Source organism: Neolamprologus multifasciatus, chromosome 14 (genome assembly GCF_963576455.1).
Source record: "Neolamprologus multifasciatus chromosome 14, fNeoMul1.2, whole genome shotgun sequence".
NCBI classification, from domain to species: Eukaryota; Metazoa; Chordata; class Actinopteri; order Cichliformes; family Cichlidae; genus Neolamprologus; species Neolamprologus multifasciatus.
In genome coordinates this window covers 31,590,088-31,616,213 of record NC_140452.1, presented here as the reverse complement: position 1 = coordinate 31,616,213, position 26,126 = coordinate 31,590,088, and the positions used below count along the sequence as shown (strand labels likewise).

The 26,126-nt window shown below is 39.5% G+C and overlaps 1 long non-coding RNA gene and 1 pseudogene across 2 annotated transcripts in view; one reads left to right on the top strand and one right to left on the bottom strand.

Moving 5' to 3' along the window:
- The window catches only part of LOC146504385 (uncharacterized), a 200,374-nt gene extending 177,116 nt beyond the window's left edge, over nt 1-23,258 (bottom strand). For both annotated transcript variants that reach the window (XR_014868726.1, XR_014868727.1), the window contains exon 1: nt 11,320-23,258. This is a non-coding gene — a long non-coding RNA (uncharacterized LOC146504385). The remainder of the gene's footprint in view (nt 1-11,319) is intronic.
- Nucleotides 1,462-5,061, top strand: LOC146504386 (uncharacterized; annotated as a pseudogene).
- Nucleotides 23,259-26,126: the final 2,868 nt, after the last annotated feature.

Here is a 26,126-nt window from a genome sequence, read left to right as displayed (position 1 = left end):
ACTTCTTTTTAAAAGTTCAGAAAATAATACTTTTCAAAAGATTTATTTCCCTTTTGAAATGATAGAAATTTGTTTTGGCTAGTTAGAGAGAAGATAACAGCTGAAGAGCCTGAAAATTTGTTTGAGTATATTATCTGGAAACCACCGACAATCAGAGGAAGTGGAGCAATCTTCATCTTCGTCTCCAATGACAGATCCACTTCTCTCCCTGTAAACTGTCCATGAAGTCGTCTGCTGCCTAAGAAAACAAATGTGTGTTTGCATGATTCTAATGTCAGTGATTCCCAAGTCACAAAGCCTGGGCCACCAATGATGAAAATATGTCATAATCACTGAAGCACAATTTTTTGCAGCAAATTAAAACTCAGAGAGGAAGAAAATGGTTCTCTGGTAGACTAGAAAGCCTAACAGACAAGATGACATATCAGTGACATGTACTCTTCAGTGAAGCAAATTTGGGATTACAAGCACCAACGTGAAACCCACTAAACTCGTTTTGGTCACATCGTCAGTAATTTAAACAATCTGTCTGATCTCTGTTCTTTCATTAAAAAATACAATGATGCTAAAGCATAATTAAAGCTCATGAAAGCCAAGAGCTTTGTTTCATACTGCCAAGGGAATAATGAATGAGCTCTTACTGCATTGTCTCACTTTATTAAACGGGACCACTTATAGAACTCCTCAGTTATCCTGTTTGCGGCTTTTGATAAATGCAGTATTTTTCAATTTAACTTCTTAATATAGTGTAAATATAAACGAGAATCCATACACCGCGCTGGTGATGAATTATTACTCACATTTTAGCAGCTGGCCTTGTTAGAGGGAGACAGAGTAGGTGGAACACAGATCTACCTGAGTGATTAAAATTGATGCGAGCAGAAGATAAATAAGGCTAAGACGAAACAAGATGGCGGATGTAGCAGGTGGTGGTGCAGACGTAGCTCCGACTTTTCAAACGGTCACAAACGGTAAAACCAGAGATATTTAAAACAACTGATGGAAGGGTAATTGTAGAGGATGAACTACTTAATTTCCTTGCTGTAAAAATCAAAACTTTAAGTCAGGATGAAATTGTGTTGTTGGCCACGAACACGTTTGAATCCGAGGGGATTGAAGCCTCCAAGAAAGTTTTGTTTGAGCTCTGCCCCACTACCTCACAGCGGTGCGTTGGATATAAAGGACAGCATAAAGATGCCAACAATATTAGACTCTGTCTTAAAGTGCTGAATGAGTGTGGGGAGAATATCCCAAGATTTGTCTCTCATCACCTGGATGATTTGCCGCCTGTTACATACTCCAGCATGGATGTGTGTTGTCTACTACGGCGAATAGACCAGCTGTGTGCTGAGGTGGGTGCTTTAAAACATGTAGTTAAACTATAGGCGTGTGACTGCTCTTGAGTGTCGGCCTGAGGTACCGGCTGAGCCTGTTACTCTGAATGCTCAGGGGTCGGGGACCGCTTCCCACTTTCCCCTGGGGAAACATGCAGAGAAGCGGTGGGGAAGTCGAAGTAAAGGCGGCCCGCGCGGAAGGCAGGGAGCCGGAGCTTTGGCTGCTTCAAGGACTGGGACAAGCACGGTGTCAGCGTTTTGTCCGGAGATGTTGCTATGTGGTCAAGATCAGGCTCCGACGACAGCCTCAGGTCGTAATATGGAAACTACTGCAACAACAGAGGATCCTGTTGAGACAGTGCTTCTTACACGCTCCCCACAATGGAGTAAAGTTGTGAAAAATGGCAAGTCTCGTCACAAGCTGGAGAAGGTTAATTCGGGTTCAGGAATGCATGCTGCTACCACTGGACACAATAAGAGGCCTGGACCTGTATCGATTATCGGCACTGGAGCTGTGAGTACAATCAGAACTGTGAAAACTAAATTGGTGAGCGTGTTTGCCACTAAATTTGCCCTGGATGTAGATGCAGAAACTCTTGCTCTGTATTTGAGAGAGATACTCAAAAGAGATGTGACCTGTCAAAAAAATTGCTAGTAAACGTAGCAGGTTTGGCTCTTTCAAGGTTACTGCTGAATGTAATGATGTGGGTGAAATGTACAATCCTGAACTCTGGCCTGAAGGGGCTCTGTTCCGGCGTTTTTATGAACCTCGTAAGCCCGGTACGGTGGTGCCAAGCACAGTGGATCCAGCAGGGGAGATAACTGCGCCTTCTGGTACCAACGTATCAACATGAAGATGTCTATTCGGGTATTATCTTACAACTGTCGTGGTCTACGTTTGGGACAGAGTGCAGGGGATAAAGCTCGACGGATTGTTGTGGACAGTCTGCTTGCAGAATGTGACATTTTATGCTTGCAAGAGACATGGTTGTCCAAACAGGACTTGGGAAAACTTAACTGTCTAAATGGAAGTTTTTTGGGAGTGGGGGAATCAACAACTGATCTCAGCACAGCTATAGTCAGAGGTAGAATACCTGGAGGGGTTGCTGTGCTTTGGGAAAAACAAAATAGACCCTGTGATAAAGCCTATTAGACTGAATGTAGACTGGTGTATTGGTATACAATATACACAGAATAATAGTAGTTTTATCATTCTTAATATTTATACTACCTATGAATCTTGTCAAAATGAGCAAGAATACCTCAGTAGGCTGGCTTTTATTAATGCATTTATTCAAGACAACAATACTTACAACATATATGTTTTGGGTGATTTTAATGCTGATCTCACAGACAGCAGTTCTCAGTAACCACTTAACCCACTTTTGTGAAGTTAACAATCTTATTCTGTCTACCAAAGTGTTACTGCCTGCAGACAGCTATACATACATAAGTGAAGCCTGGCATAGTACATCATGGCTGGACCACTGTGTCTGTACAGCTGATGAACATGCAGCTTTAGCAAACATGACTATTAGGTATGAGGTAACTGTGTCAGACCATATACCTTTTGGTTTTACTGTGAATGTGGAACAAATGCCAACAACAACTGGAAATATTATTGCTAATATTGCTACCAGTGTAAAATTAGACTGGTCAGCATTTGGTGAAGATGATTTCTTAGCTTATCATATTAATACCGATATACATCTGAACAACATTTCTTTGCCCAAAGAAGCTATTTTGTGCAAGGATGTCAACTGTAAGAATGCTGTGCATAAACATTTACTCTGCTCCATGTATGATGATATAGTGACTGCTCCGTATGAAAGTGGTACACTGCTTGATAAACAATATAAGCATAAGAGACCTAACATCAGACCTGGCTGGAAAGAACATGTATCCATGTACCATAATGAAGCTCGCATAGCTTATAAATGCTGGGCCATGGCTGGAAGACCTAAACAAGGCCCAGAATTTGAACAGAAAAAATGTGCGAATGCCAGATACAAGTATGCTGTTCGCTTTATAGCTAAAAATGAGCAAATGCTGTGAGCAGATTCTTTGGCCAGGAAAATGCTGTGTAATAATATGATGGATTTTTGGAAAGAGGTGAAAGCTCCTAATAACTGTAAACCATCTCTACCATCAACTGTTGAAGGTGTTTCTGGGGCAGATAACATTGCAGCATTATGGAGACAGCATTACAGTGCGTTGTTTAACTGTATAAAAAGTGCACCATATGAGGACAATTCTGACATGAGTAATGACACAATAAGTGTAAGGACTAGAGATGGACCGATCCGATATTACGTATCGGTATCGGTCCGATACTGACCCAAATTACTGGATCGGATATCGGCGAGAAATAACAAATGTAATCCGATCCATTAAATATAAAAAAAGCACCTCACAAAACTTGCGACATGGCGTAACTCGGCTCATAACCATAGCATGTCACAGCAGCATGCATCACGTGATAGAGCAGCTGTGTGTATTTGTAACCTCGCTACCAAACCAGCATTTCATCTCCGAGGAAGTTTTCCCAGAGAGAAGTAAAGCAAGTGTGTAAGTTCATCTCTGAATGTAAAGCATTCCCACGTTAAGCTTAACAACAGATATATGGAGCAACTGCCTCTCTCTCTCTCTCTCTCTCTCTCTCTCTCCTGCTGCTACTTCAATCGTGAAACTGCTTAATGATCAGCTGATCGGCTTTTCTGTCGCGAGTCCCTCTCTCTTCTTTGTTTTTGGCCCACTTCTCACCAGAAAGAGGAAACCAGCGGCTGAACAACAGCAGCACTATTAAGCTTGATAAGCTGTTGTTAGAATTTATTTAATATTACTTTCTACACCAGGATTGTTTTCTACCTAGCTGACGGCTGGTAACTGTGCAGGGGCGGATCTAGCAAAGTTTAGCCAGGGGGGCCGATAGGGCATGAACAGGGAAAAGGGGGCACAAAGACATACTTTTCTTTCTTATTTTTATTTAAAATGTCTAGCTTTTAATAAATAATTATCTGACTCTTACACCCAAAGTTTTAATCTGATGTAAAATATATAGAAGTCCATTACTGTATATAGTAACTTTTAAGTCTAATATACCCTAGTAAGTTATACTACTTTTTCCTTTGGGAAGATACCATCTGTGCAGTCTGCAATTCTGTAGAAGAAAGATGTTGAATCTATTTAATTATTCTTGAAAAATAATTTATTTCTGTGCATTTTCCCCCTGCATCAAATTAAATTTGATTACATCGATTAAGCATCATGAGGTAGAGGGTGGTTCCCTATTTATTTTTGCTGGGAGTTTGCAACCCTATTAGTTAGGTTGCTTAATATTTCTGCTAAGTACTCTTTAAAATACCAGAATAGGAAGGATTGAGTAGGTTTAAGTTTATTAGATTGATCAGTGTTGCTGAACTATGAAATATTTTGGGCGCAGTGTATTTTTTACATACAGGTATAACAGAATAGCTTTAGTGTTGTTATTTATTTAAACTTGAGTATAAACTTATACAAAATGCAGCAAGATATTAAAAAAACTTTTATTGATTAAAAAACACACTATATCGGATTCATATCGGTATCGGCAGATATCCAAATTTATGATATCGGTATCGGACATAAAAAAGTGGTATTGTGCCATCTCTAGTAAGGACACATGAAGTATATGAAGCCATTCATAGGTTATCTGATAATAAAGCTTCTGGTTTGGATCACATCACTGCAGAACATTTAAAACATGCTAGTTTAAGGTTAGCTCCTCTTCTAGCACTCTGTTTCACTGGGTTTATGATTCATGGCATATTACCAGACTCAATGCTGTGTATTTTACTGGTACAAGTTATGAAGGACAAACCTGCAAAAGTGAGCTGTTTGGATATTTATAGGCCGATTGCACTCGCCAGTATTTTATCTAAGGTGTTAGAAAGAATCTTGTTTGACAGAGTTAGTGTGTTCATCTCTTCTCTGGATAATCAGTTTGGCTTCAAACCAAAGCACATCACTGACATGTGCATATATGCACTCAAGGAAATAGTCAGTTTGTATAGGGCTAAAAATTCATCTGTCCTCATGTGTTTCATTGATGCCTCTAAGTCTTTTGATCGAGTGAACCACAGAAAACTTTTTGATCAACTAAAGAGACGGGGAGTTCCTCAATACATCGTGAGGATTCTCTCTTACTGGTACGCTCATCAGAACATGCAGGTTAAATGGGGAAGCAGTATTTCTGCCCCCTTTGGTGTCAGCAATGGTGTTAGACAGGGTGGGATTTTGTCTCCAATTTTATTTAATCTATATGTTGATGATTTGTCCATACAACTGAGAGCCTGTAACACTGGGTGTATATTAGGTAAAACATTGATAAATCATCATTTCCCATTATGTATGCAGATGACCTGGTTGTTTTTAGTCCAAGCAGTGCTGGGTTACAGGATCTTCTCAATGTCTGTACCGAATATGGTGTGCAATATGACATAAAGTACAATGCTGTTAAAAGTGCTGTTTGTATATGTAGAACCAAGCAGGATAAACAGCTAAATTTCCCTTTGTTTAAACTGGCCCAAAAAACTCTTGAAGTTCATAAAAAGGTGAAATACCTCGGTCACTTTATTACTGAGCAAATGGATGATGATGATGACATATACAGACAACGGTGTGAGCTCTATGTGCAGGCAAATACTATTGCATGCAAATTCAGCTTTTGTTCACTTCCAGTTAAAGTGGCTTTGGCATGTTGCATATAATGATGCGGTGAGAATCCATTGCAGGATGCCTAGAAGGGGTAGTGCCAGCCAGATGTTTGTAGCTGGGGGTGTTTGGAGTTTTTAAAGCACTTTTAAGAAAGTTAATGTTCAATTTTAGAGAACGACTGGATGGTTTGAGTAACAGTATAATTTTAGCACTCACAGATCCGACAGTGAGTGGTTCCCGTTACTCATCCAGTCTGAGAAAGCACTGGTTGAAGTGTTTGTGTATTTATTGATTTCTTTTAAGTAATTGTGTTTTATGTATATTATGGTTTTATATTTTTACAAATGCTTTATTTAAATATATATATATATATATTTTTTTTTTTTTTTTTTTTTAAGGTTTATACCCTGTGGTTTTTTGTTTTTTGGTTTTTTTTGGTGGGGTGTTGTGTGTGTTTCTGTCTTGTTTTTATGGACATCAAGAGATAATAAAGACTATCTAATAAAGATTGATTGATTGATTAATACTTGTTAACTGAAGAAAGTAGCTGAGCTGATTACATAATTATAAAAAGGGCAAATATACACATAAAATTCAAAGTCTTTCCCAAAAGCCTACCCCACATTCATGCAAGTATATTATTTCATGAAATTGGTTTATCAGGCGGTCTGGTTCATTGGCTGCACTTTGAAAAGCCGACAGCAGTGTCAACATCCAAATCAATTGAAGTCACAGCAGATGACAGTTTTAAAGTAGCTTTGCAGAGAGATGGCTATCACTGCTCCCCTCAGAGGAAACAATGGCTCAGCCTGCAGTCAATGATTTTACTGTCTGTCATGCGCATGCAGCACTGGGAAAATAATTCCAGTAGAGGTCCAGATATAAACAAAGAAAGGATGGCTTTGGTCGACAAAGATTTTTTTCAAAAAGCCACTAAGGGACAATAAGGAGCTCATGAGGGAATGAGAGAAATGTTGAAGGGGAGGGAAAGAGAAAAAAGACCTTTTTAAGAAAATAGTTGTTTATTTTGGCTTTGATGGTGGCAACACATTTCAAAAAAGTTGGGATGGGAGTTTTCTGCTGTAGAGAAATTCGAATTATCTTGCTGAAATATGCAAGAGCGTCACTGAAAAACATGTAATTGGAAATGGAGCATATGGTCCTGCTCCTCTTTAGTCTGGAGGATGTTGTATTCATGTTTTCCAAAAAGAATTAAACATTTCGATTCATCTGACCACAGAAGGATTTTCTAGTTCCCCTCAGTCCATTTTAAATGTGCTTTGGTCCAAAGCAAACGGCAGCATTTCTTGATCATGTTCCAATATGGCTTTTTCTTTGCATGATAGACATTTGACCTGTATTTGTGGAATGCATGGCACACTGGGTTGTTTCTGAACATGTTCCCGAGCCCGTGGAATCAGGTATTGGTCAATGACAGAATCCTACCTCATTTTTAGTGTGGTGCCACCTGAGGGCCCAAAGATCACAGGCATCTAATATTAATTTTTCATCCTTGTCCACTGGGCACAGAGATTTCTCAAATTTTAAATATTTTGCTGATAATGTGCACTGTAGATGATGAGATTCTCAAAGTCTTCACAATTCTATACTAAGGAATATTATTCTCTTTGCAGGTGCTCTTCTTTTGCAAATTAATAAAGCTCTGCCCATTTTTACTTCTGAACAATTTTGGTTCCCTTTTTATATCCAATAACCCAATAAAATGTTACTCCAGTTGTTTGCTCTGAGTACTACTCCAAGTTTTTAAGATGTGTTGCTGCCATCAAATTCCAAATGAATTTATATTTTGCCCAAACTGCTATATTTTCTTTTTGGTTTTGGTCTGTCGCTGCTGTATAGTAGAGGATAATGTCAAGCTGTATTCATAATACTGTGTTCATCATCTTCAGTAGGGATGGGTATCGAAAACCGGTTATTGTTGAGAACCGGTTCCCAGTGTTTCAATTCCTTGGAATCGTTTGCCATTTTTGCAAACAATTCCCTTATCGATTCCAGTCGCCCCGAATGACGTCACCACGTTGCGGAGCGTCATTTACCTGGTAGGAAACACGGCGCCTAAGCGGCTGAAACGCTCAAAAGTTTGGTTTTGCTTTACGAGAATGGATGACAACAGGGCAACTTGCAATACTTGCAAAGTAGATATTTCATTTAAGGGAGGAAACACTACAAATATACAAAAGCATTTGCTCACAAAACACACGATGACCTTAAATGAATGTCGTGTTTTTAATTCCGCTCCGGACTCGTGAATCTCAACCCAGCAGCAGCGGTAACGTTTCCACGTCCTCTCCCGTTAATGCGGCAGGTAAATAATCAACTAACAGTGCATATTATGTTAGCGCGATCTGCCTTATTACAAAACCTGCCATTACTGTGCATTTAGATGACCATGATGAGTGAGACAGGCAGAGTCTGGCTCAGATGCTGGCAGTTCTCACTGCAGTCTACCGTTGGCGTCTCATTTCAGGCCAGGATAGACGAATGTCACCGAGCAGTGACTAAGTTTGTGGTCAAAGGTTTGCACCCATTTGCCACAGTAGATGATTTTCGGTAAGTGAATGTGTTTAATTGTAGGCAGGAACATTACTGGATATTCTTGTGTAATTGCTACAGAATAATTGATGTTATACTTTGTTATTGCTACAGAAGAATATTTATTTTATTATTTTACATTTACAATTGTCTTTCCTGGGGACCCTGTGACACCCCATTGAAGAGCCATAGGCTGTGGATCTCTTAAGATCTCACTGTTGGGTTTGTAAGGCCATGTTACTCCTAAATTTCTATCTTGTTCAAAGAGAAGATATAAAACAAAGTTCTAAGCTATTAGACCTTAGTGTTTTCCTTTTTTAAAAAGAATCGATAAGAGAATCGATAAAGAATCGAATCGTTAAACAGAATCGAAAATGGAATCGGAATTGTGAAAATCTTATCAATACCCATCCCTAATCTTCAGTATAGCGTAGTCCCATACTTGTGGCTGTAACCTGCGGCATAATCTTACCTACAGCATAACTTACACTGTTGACCACATCGCGACCTGACTTGCACCCTCCTAAACATGGAACTACAAACTGTGGCAACCCACGCCACAGCTAGTGTGATTGGTCTGCATGACAGTAATATGTTATGTGAACACAGTATACTGATTAGCAAAATTATAACGCTTCAGTGAACAGAAAATACAATAGGCTGTGATTACATCTAGCTTCTTCACAATGCTAACATAATAGGCAGTATTCTGCTAATGTAGACATATGCCAATTTTTATTCATAGCGCTGACAATCTTTCTGTAGACTGACTCAGTTCTGAAGACTTCTTTCTTCCCACAGTAAAAAGGGAACTGTTTTTCATTACTTATTAGTTGCAAACAAAAGCCTCATCTTCTTATGTACGCTTTTTAAAGATTCTGCGATTTTACAAGATTTTACTGCTATGTGCCTCAAGTCATCCACACAAACCCAGCAATAGCCCTTGAGGTCCCGTGTCAATGCTGTGATGAGTCAGAACATTTTTTGCAGGTGTACCGACACAATGTTAGCCAGGTGGCTTTTAGTACCATCACTGATCATTAAACATGCTCAACATGTACCAAAATACTGCAAAAACTCTAAAAGTGTAAGTATGTCATGCAGCAGTGGGCGGCACTCATCCATCAACCACTTTCTTACGCCATCCATTTTTTTTAACTGCTTATCCAAGTTTGAGTCACAGGGAGCTGGGTCACTTGACAAAAGTCACATGATAAGGAGGGGTACACTCTGGGATGGACACATCAGCAGTCTATCACAGAGCTGAGACACAGAGACAGGAAACCACACACTCTCACAGTCTACCTATGGCCAATTCAGAAGTACGAGAATGTTTTTGGCCTGTGGAAGGAAACCAGAGTAACCAGAAGACACCCACACAAGCACACGGAGAACATGCACACACTGATACACAGAATTGTCAGTGAATGTTGTTTCATTTTAGAGGGGAATACAATGGTTTTAAAAGAGGTAGGTTGCTTGTTTATCCATATATAGTTGCTTAAGTATGGATGGATGTTTCCATACGGTCTTCAAGCCAGGAAATCATTTTCTTCCATCAGCAGATCTATGAGTTAAGTGCTAACGCCCCTGAAATATAATACCAATCAACAATTCATAAGCTTTTTTTTTTTTTTGCTTGCTTTTGACTGACATGCACACATTCCTCAGCATCTGTGGTCCTGCCAAAAAAGAATTTGCTGTGGGTGAAGCTAATCTATGCACATAATTGGAAGGCAGCTTTGTAGATGATGGAGGTCTTGGTTCTCTCAGTGGTGTTCATCCTTAACACTTCAGCACGTGCCTTGGTTTAAACAGAAACGTGTTAACTGCTCTTACTGACTATCACCTTTTTATTCTTTTTATTCTTCTTATTATTATTATTATTATTCCAACTGACTGTTAAGTATTTGATAATATTTTCTTACCTAAAAATGTTTTTCTCTTCAGTTCAGACTAAGCAGCTTCTGTCACCACTCTCTTCCTAAATTCCTTTAGTGCCGATCTGCTCACAGTCTGGAGAGCATCATTAGTTAAAGCCGGCATTTAATTGCTAAAATAGACAAGCGAGAAGACACGAAAACCAATCTCCCCTTTAACTGCAAACACACTATCCTCTTTTACTCGTTTTCTACCACACACTGTTTTGATTTTTCCCTTCCTCAACAGTCCACATGAATCACATATCCACAGTAATGGGCTCATTGCCACGATGAGCGCAGTGCCAAAAAGACCGCAAAGGATCATAAACGAATGATCCAAACTGATGCACAGTATGCGTCACTACAAAGCCGTGGGATAAAAAGATAACCACAACTGTTGAGCTGACAGTCCAGCACCCTCCACGTTTCTGCAATACTCTACTCCCCTGCTGAGGAGACTCAAGTGAAGCTGTCAGGGGTATCAGCCTCCAGTGCTGCTCTTTTCTGTGTCACAGGGCGCTACTGCGCGCTCACTGCTGTCAGCTCAGCTCCGACACACTCACCACTAACTTTATTCAGACCAAACGGCGCTCTGCTGTAACAGTAAAAGTGAGAAGCTTCACCGCGAGGACTCCCCACCTCTGTAACCTGTCAGGTGTTTCACAGGAAGGGAAGTCTCTTCACATACCTTCATAACTCGAGTCAGCACCGGACGGACAGACGCACATTAAATATCCACTGTAGATGTCATTTTCCTCTTAACTCCAGTGTTTCCTAGCGGGAAACCAAATGAAAAGAATAAAACGGTCCCTTGCCTTGAAATCCAAAGAGGAAAGCGACGCCGGCGATCCACGCGGTGTGTATCCAGAAGTAAGCCATGGTGTCCCTCACTCAGGTGCAAAAGCTCCGCACTCCTCCAGATGAGGCTCCGTCTCCAGCGGTAAGTTTCCCGACGAGAAAGCGCTGCAGATGAAGCCGAGCGGAGGAAGAAATCCCAGCCTGAGCGGAGCTGATGAGCAGGAGAGCCTGAGACCGTCACTGATTCTTCTGCTACCTTTGCGCGGACATTAGCGACCCCTACCGAAAATCTTCCATCTCACCCACGTTACAGTCACCCCGGTGGCTCTCATTTTGAGGCGGCACTACAGCTATGATCCAAATATTTTACAGGTATTCATAATTTTAGATATGAATTCAAAAAGAAGGATGTCCCGTATTCCATCCCTTTATACTCACATCTCTACGTGTATTCGTATTGTATGGATTGAGGCTATCATGTGGCTTCATATGGTACAAAATATATATACACTATAAACAGATACGCAATATTAATACGATATTTTATGTGACCGCCTGTACTGCAATTGCAGCAGGCTGTTCCGAAATCAGTACAGTAGTTTTATGTTTTTTTAAATTAGTTTGGTTCTTTTTTCTGGATGCAAAGTAAGACCATGACTGAAATAAGACAAGTCACAGCCACAAGGCAAAGAAGAAATTACATCGCGTTGTTTGTAATTTTGCCTCTGTAAATCACAAAAACTGCCAACATGTGACTGAAGTACAACAAAACTATCCCACTGTGCTGACATTCAGATGCAAAGTTGAATGTCCAAATATATAAAGACCTCACTGCACTCAAAGCTTTTCATCAACTGACTTTTTTTCTAGACCAGTTGTTTTATAAATGCAGAGAAATTAGCAAAAAAAAAAAAAAAAAAAGTCTACACGTTTAATGTCACAGTATTAATTTGTGTCCTCGGTCTCTGCCATCATGTACAAGACTCACTTGCTTGGAGCTCCGTGTTATTATTTGCACTTTTCTGCTCATTTTCACCCGTGACGCTTTCACCCACAGGACCTCATATCACCGGGGGATTGTGCTCAGAGAGTTTATTTACATTCCGCCACCTGTTTCCATCACTGTGTTCATTTATAGTTTGGAGTGCTTTTATGATAACGCGCCAGCAGCAAAGGTTAGATGGTATCCTACCGAAGCGGCACATTGAAAAATATAACCCGCTGTCAGAGAAGTGAGTGCTGATTGTCAGACGGAAGATTCGTTTCATGTTCGAGTTCGTTTTAGAAAGAAAAAAAAATTAAAAATAAATAAATAATTGGCCAGATGGATGAAAAGTGTATTATGCTTTTATGCATTATTCACATCCACAGGATATCAGAGCTCTCTGTGCATGTGGATATCTACCTAAGGGTTTATGGACCTCTTCATATCTTCAGTGCTCCTCAAAGCCTCGAAACAGGCTCATAATACTAATTTTCAGTCAAAGCTTTAGTCCTTCACATGTGGTAATCACTGACCATCTCTCAGATTTCTCTCAATGTGAATTATATAAAGATATGTATAAATAAAAACTGAAATATGTTGAATATTAAACACTTTTCTTTGTAATTATTAGCTCGGTTATTTCACATTAATTACTTTGCATGCTTCAAAGGAAAGAAAAAACAGAATGTTGTCAACTCTGGAATAAGACACTGATGTCCTATGAATCCAGAAATGAGCTAAATGTAGCCGTTCTAATCAAACTAACTAATTCCGGGCGATTTCTCAGCTGTTACAGGGACCTGGTCAGTCAGAACAAGCCATCTTTATTCCTTTCCATTAATTCAAAAGAAACATTCTGATTCCTTTAACAGTGAGCGCCGTCCACTCATGTCTAACACTGAACGCCAAGGTCAAAGCTCCTGACCGCTAAGTGTCCTGATTCATAATTAATTTCCAGCCCACAGTGTTTCTGTCCTCAGGCAAACCTTTAAATGTGAGTGTGAAATCCTTAAGCTAATTCTAATGAATTTCAGCCTGTGCCGACTGTGATTAGAAGTTGTTGGGTCCCTCTGATGAGGAAGTATGTAGCCTTGCAGTGATGATGGACTATAGATACAGGACTGCGTAGAACACACTTGTCAGGCTTAGTTATTCTGTTAAATAATCGACACACCTCAGAGTGCAGACAAAGAAATAACGAGAAAGTGACGACTGAAGACAGAAAGATCAAAGAAAGAAAATTAGACAGAAAAAAAGAGTAGAGAGAGGCAATATTAAGAGCTGGTAATTTCACAGACTTTAGAGTTGAGTTGAGTCAGTTCTGAGTTATTTCACAGACTCTGCTCTAAACTGCTATCTTGAGGTGTTGCTTGCAGCTTCTGTTCAAATCCAGATTGCCGCCACCCGTTTTTGGTGGTAACAAACTGTAGCCATTTTCACACACGCGCTGCAGCCTTGAACTTTTCTGGACATCACCTCATCACAGACGCATCTGTGAGAGCGAAAAATATCCATCCCAGCAAGCCTGCACATTAGATGGCATTTATCCCTCAAAGCAAAAAGCCAATATGATGCTAAACAGAGGTGAAATGTGAAGAGAACGATTAATATTCTGGTACATTTACTTCCTACGAGCGGTCAGTATGTTTACTGCCTCCTGCAGATTTTAACAAGCCACGTTGAGATATAACTGTAAGATTGTTCCTACTGCATTCTAGATTTAAGAGAATAAAACTGAAAAATTGTCCAAAGGTCATGGAAAATGGACAGTGAGTGTATAGCTGTGTCCACCATTCCTGTAAGTACCGCTGCGAAAATCACATGGGGCGTAATGATGAGTAAAGTCCATCATGTCTGACAGCCCTCCTTCCCAAAGTGTGAGCTTCAACTTCCATCAATCAAGTATCAGGATACAGCCCAGAAAAGATAATTATTGATTCAACCTCTAAATATGACACCACATTAGACAGCACTCTCTCCACTCTGCGCTGCATCCTCCAGAAAGGGATCATTTACAGTAAAGTCACAGATGCTCCGTGGTACTCTGATGCTAATGACTCTTGGAGCTCTAGTTTTGCTGTTGGTCTGTGTCCTCAATAAAGAGTTGCTCTGTCTATTTCTAGTGACTCCACCCCAGTGTTTTCCACCACACCAGACCCCAGCTGATTACCTGTGCCTGTTCTGAGAACATTTGATTTATGACTGTTTTTCTCTTATTAGACTTGAGCTCTCTGCTGCAACACTGCAGCCCTCAGCTGGCATGAAAAACCTATGAGAGCTTCCCTAAAGACTTTGAGGTTTCATTATGCTTTACATCCAGCAGAGAGCCAAATGACTGCAGAGCAAAGCACCACCTTCTGGTTCAGATATAGTTAAAGTGTGCTGGACTCTGTCACTGGGCCTTTTATTTCCAACAGGGAGCTTGATTTCAGTTCTAACAGAGGTCATACCAAATATAGAGAGAACAGGGAGATGAGGCAAGTATATACAGCTACAAAAATATAATAAATAAAAAGTTAGCGATTAAAATGACAGTGTTTTTTCTTCACTTCATCATTGCTGTTTCTTAGCTGTGAAAGGGGTTCCCGACTGTGGTGTCAAAGATCAGTTTCCTGTGTCGTGTTTACACGGGCTGGTCCCATCCTCTTGGCCCGCTACTTTCCATCTGGGGTGGTAATCTGTCTCTCCTATTTCTGTATAACAACCTTTACCCTGGTTTAGCTTCCCCATTTCTGTACCGGCTTCTGTTTTGGCCTGCACAAACAAACTTCTAAATATATGTAGGTGTAGTGGTGCCAAATATATGTATGCAAGCTTAGCGCTCCTAACATGGGCAAAGTCATAAAATTTATAACCGTCAGAGATGTCGGTGCGAAATCTGACTATGAGCAACGTTCATAGAGGTATGTGAGATGCATACATATTCCGGGCTTTGTTATTGTTCACTACACTGCAGGCAAAATCATAAAAGTGCTTATAAAGTAAGATTCATGAAAATATTCGACCTCACAAAATGAAGTAACACCGACCACGATGTCTCGTCATGGTAACCACAGATGGTGCTTTGCTAATTACAAGCTAACTGTTCTTGTGCTTAACTCCACTAATTGCTTCACATATTAATGTCACACATCCTCAGTAACTAACAGCGCTAACGGCGCTTGCGAGCACTGCATCACAAGTTGCTGGCAAGAATAAATCAAACAGTCTTTCCTATGAAGTCTTGATGAAGCTTGCAATCAATGTGGTGAGTTTTCTCTAAAGAACATCATTCGAAAATGATGATCTGAACAACAGGAACTGCATCAGCAGTAACTCTCAGTGGACTACAGCATCCTCTGTGATTGGGGCTCACCAATGAGCCGTCCCGTCTGTCTTGTTAATATCCTGGAACATCTGAAGTTTCCCTGAAACTGATAGAGAGCGAGGTTAAAGCTGGATGTCTGCACTTTGATCACATTTTGAATTTTTGGTGTAAACCCCACTATAGCACTGCACAGAAGTAAAATTACAGTCATTGTCATGGCAGCAGAAAGGAGTTTCCTTCGAAGTATGGCTGGCCTCTTCCTTAGAGGTAGGGTGAGAAGTTCAGCCATCCAGGAGGGGCTCAGAGTAGAGCCGCTGCTCCTCCACATTAAAAGGAGCCAGTTGAGGTGGTTCGGGCATCTGACAAGGATGCCCCCTGGGTGTCTCCTGGGTGAGGTGTTCCAGGCATGTCCCACCAAGAGGAGGCCGAGGTTCAGGGCCAGGACACGCTGGAGAGATTATGTCTCTCGGCTGGATCGAATCGAAGATGGATGGAATATCATTGTCCAAATACTTCTGGATATACTTCAAATACTTCAACCTGTCGTTTGTCATGAGTTGGTAATTAGAGCTGTTTCAATGGGAGCTTTCTTACAGTTATCAATACCTGGAGTATTACAACAGTACAAGGACCAAACACAAGCACTCTGAGAGTCCAGTGGCTTTGACAGAACAGCAATATTAGATGCCAGAGGAATAAAAACGATGCCCATCTTGTGAAAAAACAAATCAATGTCCACAGGTTCAGTTAAGACAGTAAATCACCATCATTCATACAAAACCACTGCTTTAACTATGTTATTATATTTCATCAATTCAAACTGGAAGGCAAAGTAAAGCATTAATTTTAATCCTGTATTTGTCATTCTTTAAAAACCAATTAAAAAAAGAAATTGGTCAATGAATATATGATTGTGAAGGTTAATGAAATGTGAGAGCACATAGATATATAGATATATATGATGAAACGTATTAACTTTAAACTCCAATGTAATAATCTCATCTGTTAAAGATAACCGAGTCTGTTCATCACCCGTATTTACTCGTTTACCTTTCGGTCTGTGTTCAGGCTCTGTTGAGCTGAACCTGCTGCACAAATGAGGCTCATTTATAAGTTGATGTTATTTCTTTTCACAACTAGCAGCACAGTGGTTAACACTTGTTACCACACTGTCTGTAGCTGCTCAGTTAGGAAGACTGTCAAAGGAGCAGGTGGTAGGAGAAAGGAAGCAGAAGAAAACTGAGCAGAGGGAGATAAAGATGAACAATTACTCAAGCTGCAACCTCAATGGAAGCCTGGGAATGCTGGGAAATTTTGACTCCTTAAACAGAAATGCAGCCATCAGCCTATTTCCATATCCTTTCCTCAGCCCTTTCATAAAAACACAAATTCAAGATAAATCTTCTTTTTTATGTCACATTAAAAAAATATATATATGTAAAGTTGTGCATGTAATGGTCAATAACATCTCTAATTATTTTCAATAGAATGGCACTGTTGTTTTATTTATTTTATTCAAAGCTCTCTGATATGAAGCAGACAGACAGGCAGTGACATGACTGAAGGATACACGGAGCTTTGTCCCGGTTTAAAGGACACAACATGGAAGTGCGTGTTTGTTTGTTGGAGGTGGTAGTGTCGAGGAGACAGAGGGAGTCGCATTGTTTGTGTAATGGGATAATGTGAAATGAATTTGTATATGAGCTACTGTACTTTGCCCTATTTGAAAAAAAAAAAAAACTGGTCTGAACCACCATTACATTAGAGCGGTCACATGCACTCATCTAATTTCTATTACCAAGTGATTTAATCCTCATTTTCTTCATTATCAACAGTCATCAGCTCACACGCTGCTGGGTTCCAGCCCTGATCAGCTAAGCAGACGTGTTGTGGTCTAATAGGATCAGACAGGTGGGGAGACATGCTGAATAAAAACCGTTCTGCTCCAGTGAGAGTAGCTGAACCAGAAACAGGATACAGATACCTGCTGCATGAACACAAACAGAGATCCTCACGGACACGTTCAGCAGCTGAAGGTCCACCTTTGTTCTTATCTTCCTTTTGCTCTTTTCATCTTTCTCCAAGCAGACTTGCTGCTTCTTTGCTAATGAGCATCTTTCTATACTGTCATTCTTTCCACCTCAAGTTGCTCTTTATTTCAGGAAATACAGAAAACCCACATGTACTGATGTTTTTTTTCTTACATACTATTAAATAAATAAATAAAATGAAAGCGCACGCTTATGAAGTCTTTCACCGGCAAACACTCTTGCTGTAAGTTCCTGTGAAATCACTGGGATCCGCTCTGGTACATAATTAGAAAAAAAAGTTCCTTCGTGTGTAAAACAAACTCAAGAGTGATATTTTTTTCTGCTAAATGACTTGGCTGCAAACGTAGACACATACACACATTATACATTTTCCACCTGCTTTTCAGGTGAGGAGTGTGAGATGTGTGACAGGAACTGTCAAACTGACTGATTTCTCCCCTCTGCTTGGTTCCACTCAGCTGCCTGTCACTGACTCGTCATAAGAAAGTCTTGGTGATCTATTTAGTGAAGCCAGAGGTCTTAACAGTCCATATTATGACAAACACAGTGACATTTCATACCAGATGAGCATGAGTGTCAACAATCTGGATATATGAGATTCTTCAAACCTCTCAGGACTAAGCATACCAGCAGGCTGAGTAATGAAGCTCTTTTCTCCTTCCAGCTAGAGCTAGATGTTTTAATGCATGTTAGAGGAGTCAATGTGGAATAGCGGAGATGCAAAAGCACTTAAAATCAATTTCTATTTGCAAACCGATCTGATTTAAGCTCAAATCAGCTGACTTTGTCATTTCTGTATGTATTTGTTAACTACAGTATAATTTTAGCCATTTGCACCAACAAAACAAGAAAGATAAGAACGCAAACACAATTATAGCCCCCCACCCTCCACACACACGCGCATCCACAAACACCTACGCAGACAGAAGCACGCACAGCTTTCTAAACCATGAAATGATCTCATCGGAACACTACTGTGAAAAATCAGAGCGTATCCATCCGGAGTCTCCGTGGAAAATCAACACTTAAAATGTGTAGGAGTCTGCTGTTGTCTGTAGAGTCACAGATGTTACAGTAACAAAACAGAAATTGGACTAAAATTGTTGTGTACATATCATTGCATGAGCGTGTGTGTGTGTGTGTGTTAGTGTGTTTGCTAGTGCATTATAGTGATTGTTCATCCTTTGCAACATCCTGTTATGTAAAATGAAAAGATGGTTCTTTTTCTCAGGACCTGTCCCCACATTCCACACTCTTATCTCAGCGCAAAGATACCTTATAGAAACAAGACTGCATAAGACAATGAGCAAGAGTGGTGATAGCTGAGTTCCCAAAAGAACCCTTGTTTAAAACCTCTTTGAAATTATGACATTTCTTTGAAAGCTAAATGTTGTTTCAAAAAATCATTTTTTGACAAGTTCTTTATTGAAAAACTCTCATTAAATCCTACCAACACCATGAACTACATCATTAACTAAGGCACAATGCACATATTTTGTAGACATAAATCATCTGGATTGTGTCAGCAGCCTCAAAAGGATTAGACAGAGGGGAAAGGAAGTAGAATTATTAAAGACTTTAAAAATATTTCCCTCACCACAGATGGAAAAGCATATACTATATATTTAAGACTAAGTAAATAAAATAAATAAAAAGAAGCTCATAGACATCTAGTAGAACCTCGGCATAACAGTTGATGATGAGCATGGTGCAGAGGTTTTCATTCTTCAGAGGATAATCAGTGCTTACTGCATTTTTTTCCAAATCACACTTCAGTAAGTGGTAGAAACTCCTGCGGGTTTCTTTACAGCTTAAAGAGCAATTTGTGTTTGTCCACTAAAGTGTTGGTCAAGTTACTTGCATGTAGCCAGTAGGTAGTAGACAAACAAAATGCAACAAATCATCCCAACCCCATTAGACAGTGAATTTCTATAGATATTGTTTTCAAATAAAAAAAACCTTATAGCTCTATCCAAAGCCCAACCTGCTATATTTGAAAATGTTAAAACAGCAAGCTACATCACAGGAACTGCACCCCAGATGTAAAGAAAGTTAATGCAAGCAACAGAGGATCAGCCACCAGATAATCACTGTCTGATATTCTACGCTTCGCATTCTTGTAATTGCCTGAACTCTTCTAAAGCATGAACTTTAACAAAATCTGTTATCTGCAGTTTTTGTTTTACAGCCTATTAGTTTCTTCTGTATACAGGCTGTATACTGTATACAGCTTCTGTATTTCAGGCTTTTCATTGGCAATGAAAAGCCTGAAATTAATGAAACAGCAGTGGAAAACTGCAGTTTCACAAAAGGTTACAGTTTAGCTTCAGTAATGTTCATAGCGATTCTGGAAAACTAGAGATAAGCCGTGTTATTTACATACTGCCTATGCTGCAGTTCTAGGATACTTCACATGTGTTTCAGGCTGTCATCTGTATATTTATATATTTCTACACTTGACTTGCAAGCTGACTTGTTTTTTCCCACACAAATAGCAATGTTAATGACTCCATTTCATAAAGGTGAGTTCTGTTGATCGTGCTGGTTCACTCGTGACTTAAAATGATTTTATTTTTCTGTATTTTAGGTTTAGGTTGAAAATATGTTATTATTCCAATAGTGTCTCGAGGAACAAAATAGTCCCTATAGTCAAAATACAATATATGCATAGTGTTAGCAAAAGGGAAGTTGATCATTGGATATCCTGCTAAATGCAGGATTGCCCACGGTAAAGTCTGGCAACTTTATTAAAATGAATTTGAAACACACTGCAAGTTAGAAAGCATAAAGGAGCACCAACAAATCCCACCACAGGCAGTAGAGATGGTATTCTGTGATGCACAGCAGGTACCAAACAGCACACAGCTCTCTGTGCCTACACTTCTCTGTCATGCAGTGATTATGGTGCAAAACATTAACATCTGGACAAGAATGTCATGCCATGATTGAAAGAGGAAAGAGTGGCATAAAGCAGGAAAACTGGGTATTTGGAGATCCTGGAACATAACATGTCAAAGAAGACTCTCCAGGCTTTACTTTCAGACAGTTTTGACAACAGGTGCGCATGAGACGGACAGTCAGACAGTTTCCTGAGAGTTCCCTGTTGGGAATTTTAGCAGATGACTCATTAAACCTATGTAACCTTTCATTTATCCCATGAAAATAACCAAGTCATTCCTAGTTTATTCCTTTCTCCCACTTCCATCATTTCCCCAAATGCTTATTAAATGCTGTGTCACTGAATATCTATCTCAGCTGCTATAAATTGTGAAATGGGGTAAAGCCAAGACAACTCACCAGTCCATTGCAGTGATCTGGGGTCATTTCTGCCTCTGTGGTTTATGTCTCTGCAGCTTCTAAATTATGAGATTAGTGAAATTATACTCTGATTAAATGAGTACTGTTTTCTTATGGGTCTGCTGCGTCAGAATATTTAATTATTCTTTTTTAAAGTTACAGCATTTTGACATTTTGCATTTTGAGATGAAAGATTGAAGGACAGGGGCATGCTATTTTATATTGTTTTACAAATTTATATTGTTATCGATTGGATTACAAGTAAAACATGAAACTGGGGAAAATCATGCCTGCGTGTGTGTGTGTGTGTGGTCTGAACTTGTTTAAGTGAAATTTATAATTAAATTATGAACTAGTATATCAAATACTCTAATAGGCTTTAGATCAAGATTTCATCGTAACAAATCAACTTTGTATTACTTTTCTGAAGTAATACAGAGTCATGCTGCAGTCGGTATATTATTGATCTCCAGAAAGGCCCACAAGTTGCCACATCAAATATTTACTTTTCTCTTTTGTTTTGTTTTTTACATCTTCTGCTCTCACTTCCTACCTCCACAAAGTACACATAAAACAAATGCTGTAAAATATTGGAAGAGAAGCTTTATTGCAAGGGAACAAATGCTCACAATTTTTATATGTGGCCAGAGTGCTGTGAGTCTCCTCTTTGCTGTTAAAACGCAATAGCCTCATACCCTTCTCTATCACTCACAACCTCTTAAAAAACAGTGCCCCGGTGCCTCTTTCTGCCTCACAGACCCTGGCAATAAATTAAGATGGCAACAAAGGTTTCAAAGTGAAGAATTTTCTCATTTTCTATAAACTGCAGAAAAATAAATTTGACCTTTTCTTTTTAAGGCAGCACGGTGGCACGGTGGTTAGCACTGTTGCCGCACAGCAAGAAGGTCCTGAGTTCAATTCCAACATCAGGCCGGGGTCTTTCTGTGTGGAGTTTGCATGTTCTCCCCGTGTTTGCGTGGGTTCCCTCCGGGTACTCCGGCTTCCTCCCACCGTCCAAAGACATGCAGCTTGTGGGGATAGGTTAATTGGATAATCAAAATTGTCACTAGGTATGAATGTGAGTGTGAATGGTTGTCTGTCCCTGTGTTTTAGCCCTGCGACAGACTGGCAACCTGTCCAGGGTGTACCCCGCCTCTCGCTCTATGACAGCTGGGATAGGCTCCAGCGCCCCCCGCGACCCTGAAAAGGATAAGCGGAAGCTTCACGATGAAGTACCCTGGCCTTGTATTAATGGCTGAAATTAAAATGTAAATACTCAATAAGCAGCTCTAAACAGATGTATTTCCAGTAGATCCTCAACAACAGAGTTTAAAGACACACTAAATGAAGACCAATGCATTCAGAGACTATTGATGTGTTCCAAAATAAGACACGAGTTAGTAAGATTTTTTTTTTACAATAACATTAAATAATACTAGCATTGTCCTCTAGTAATAAATTGTAAATTGTCCCAAGTCTTTAATGCCAAATTATTAATATATTAAAAACCGGATAACCCAAAATAATCATTATCATTAGAAAGCATCATTAATGTAAACCTTTATCGTATGTGTAGTTGCACATACACTGTACAGAGTGAGAAACACATATTATACCATTATTACCATTATTATTTGTAGTTTGGGGAAAAAGTCAGTTTTTCTACATAATAAAAAGGATTATGTCTGTTGTCTGCATGACCTGCATGGCAAAGCATTTAGTCTGTTTTTACTCCTGCTTTCTTTTTTCTGTTTTCCTTCATTTTACCTCTCTTCATCTCATTTAATTATTTCCCTTCTACCCATTGTATTTTTACACTACTTTTTGACCATGCCATTTTATGCAGGCAGAACATTTTCTTCCTAACAAAAACAAAATCAAAGCCCGTTTTCAAATTGTACTGTCTCTGTTTTCTCTGAGTAATGCTCGTCTTCCTCCTACCCTTTTCCTTTTGTGCTCTGAGCCATAAAGAAGGTCGATTCAGCTCCTTTGGAAGAGTTGGCGAGAGTGTAGTATTTCTGAGACACTGTAGTGAAGATGATGCACATCTAAAAAGGGAAATGTTACAGCTGTATTTGGCTTTTGAATGAATGCTGAGGCTGCTACACTTTTGGGATCTCAGGATACTTTATTGCAGAGCGCTGTGCATTTTTAAGACATGTTTGATTCTCTGATTTGAAGCAAAGTTTGATAAACATTTGAGTAGAAAAATCCTCAAAATGGACATTCTGAGGATTGTTATCTCGCAGCCTGTGATAGACCGATTTAGAAGCAGGAGGACTCACAGGAATGATTTTTTATTTTTTAATTTTTTTATTTAACCCAATAAAGATATTTACCAAAAAAAGATAAATTCCAAGCTCATAAAAGAGATTTAAAAAAACAAGACTGAACTCAACCTACTGTCTGTCCAAACAAACATAACTGAACTAACCAGGAAATGACACACAAGTGTATATATAATGGGTGATCAGATCACTATGACACTAAAAATAACAAATGAGTTATATAAATACATAAGTAAACTAAATGTCCACACTTCAAATAGAACAAATGTATCTAAACCAATCAATAACCTTATTGTAAACTAAAGTGTGTCACTGTGTTTAGATGAAGGAATAAATAAAAGTAAATAAGAGTTACCAACTTTAGTAGAGTGTGCCATGGATCTGGGCATCACACAACCACTGAAAGTTTTTGTCATGGTCCCCGTGCCTGCCCAGCCGGCCTCACAAGGCTACACTTGTGTTTTTGCTTTCTCTCTCTCTCTCCCCTACCTCTCTGCCTGGGCGGAGCTCACTGCTGGCTCCCGCCCTTGGCTCACACACCTGTTGGCAATCAGCTGATTTCCCGACTACTATTTGAGGCTGGGCCACAGATCTTCTCATCGCTGGATGATTGTGCTACTAACGTTAGTCTCTCTTCCCAGCTCCCGTGGTCTTGTACCTTTACGCCCTACCTTCGTGACTTGTGAGTGATTTTTCCCTTTCTTGTTCCAGTTTACCTTCCCGGACCTGTGACCTCCCAGCTGTACGAACGTGTGTGAGTTGGATGTGAGGACGTGAGCGAGCGTGAGAGAGAGAATCTTCCCCTAATCCCTTGGAACCCTGGATTTTCCCCCGTCACTGTATATATTATCGCACTGGTGTGTAAATAAACGGTGCTCTGAGACGTCAACCTGTTCTGCGCTTGAGTCCCTGCTTTCAGATTGTGACAGTTTTGTTGTTACATTTATGTTTTTACTTATTCTATTTTTTTTATTACTGATAATGTAAGAACATCAGTGTGGTGTGTGGATGTACTGTCTGACTGACATTCAATCTTCTCTCACAGAATAAAATTGTCTTAATTTCTAATATTCATAATAATAATAGAATAATAGTAATGTTAGGACTTTAATTGTTAAACTGGACCAAATCTGCATTAATCTTCCTAAAGTTTCCATTTATCACCATGTGATAATGTTGAGTTGGTTGTGTGGCTGTTATGTTAGTTATCTTTCTTCCCATCCCTTTTTCTTTATTTTCCTGTTTGCCACTGGCGTTTGTTTTCAAGGATAAGTGCAGCATGAAATTATTCAGAGTGGAGCAGGGGAATCAGTCTATTCTCCAAAATTACTGCCTGAAAGGCTGCTGAGGGAATGTCAATACTCACAGAGAGACCTACAGTAAAATGGACACGGCATCATGTTTTGATTCAGAGATAAATGTGCTCCTACAAACATTTATAAACTTTGTTGGAATTCTTTGTCGTGTTTCCGAGTGCTGAATATTTTTTTTCTGAAAATTTTTCCGTCCTTAGTGTTCCATGATTAATTTGAACTGGTGTTTAGCAACCAGAGCAGAGAAGTTAAATACTGCAGTTTCTGGAATGACCACTTCAGCCTGACTTCAAACAAAGTCAGTCTGCTTAGAATCAAATATAAAAATAGCCAAGGTACATAAATGGTTTAATCTTTGTCTTCTGTCATGACTTCTATTGCTCCATCAAGACACCAAACTCTGATTTGAATTATTATTAAGGTTACTGTTATTATCATGTGGTGGCATTAGTAGCATAAACATTACACATTATTAAGGAAGCTGTTGTGAGTGACATTAGTATTAGTATTTCACAAAGTAAATTTTATACAGTATTTTATTTGATCGTTTTCAATTTTTAAAAAATAAAATTTGGATTGTTTTTCATGAAAACAAAACAAAACGGGATCTAATAAGTTCCATAATCTTTTATTTGCACCTTTGCTAGAGCAAAGTTTTCCTCTGCACGGCTGTAGCGTCACTGCTAAAACCTTTGGCCATGACTGCAGCTATTACAGAATACTGTAAACTTCATCAAATATAATCAATTCTGCTTCCAAAACATAGCAACATATGACAACATGTGACTTCAAAACAGTCTAGAAAGCAGTGAGCTGGATCATAGTGGCTACACTTGTCTTTTAGAAACAGTCTACGTACACGTGCTTCACCAATCTTTTCTCTGTTTCTCTTCGTTGCGTTCAACACAAGCAAAGCAGTAATTCTGTAATATTTGAATAAATGTCCTCTGCAGCTGCATGATATAAAATTATTGAAACATACTAGACGGATATCTGACTGTTTGTCAAGATTAATGCTAATGATCACAGATCACTCCTGCAAATTGCATCATATGTAAATCAAGTCAGAAACTCTCTTTTTTTCTTTGACTCATCATCAAATCCACTGTGTCCTTATTTTTTCTTTTTTTTTAAACAGCATCACGCCCTTTGCAAGTCTCACACATTCCGTTTTGGAGAGAGTCTGCTATCGTCCAACTGGTTCTATTCAGGGTCCTTCTGCTGTTTCAAGCTGCTCGTTTGGCCATGGCATCACTGCTAATGGCAGTCACTAAGCTCGCTGGTGAAATTCTTGTGAATAACCTCGTTTAATGTGGAGGATTTTGTGTTTGTGTGTGTGTGTGTGTGTGTGTGTGTGTAGCTGGCAGTTATGTAAATATCTACCTTTGGCTGTGGCTCAAAGATCCTTGCCAAAAAGTGAATAAATACAAGAGAATAGCTATTTGCCCATCATTGTAATAGACTGATCAACACAAATAGTGTAACCAGTTGGAGATCCAGCAGGTGAGCCAGCCAGGATAAATAGAAAGATACTTTGTGAACACCAAGAGCTCATACAGAGCAAAAACACTTTCAGAGTCCTC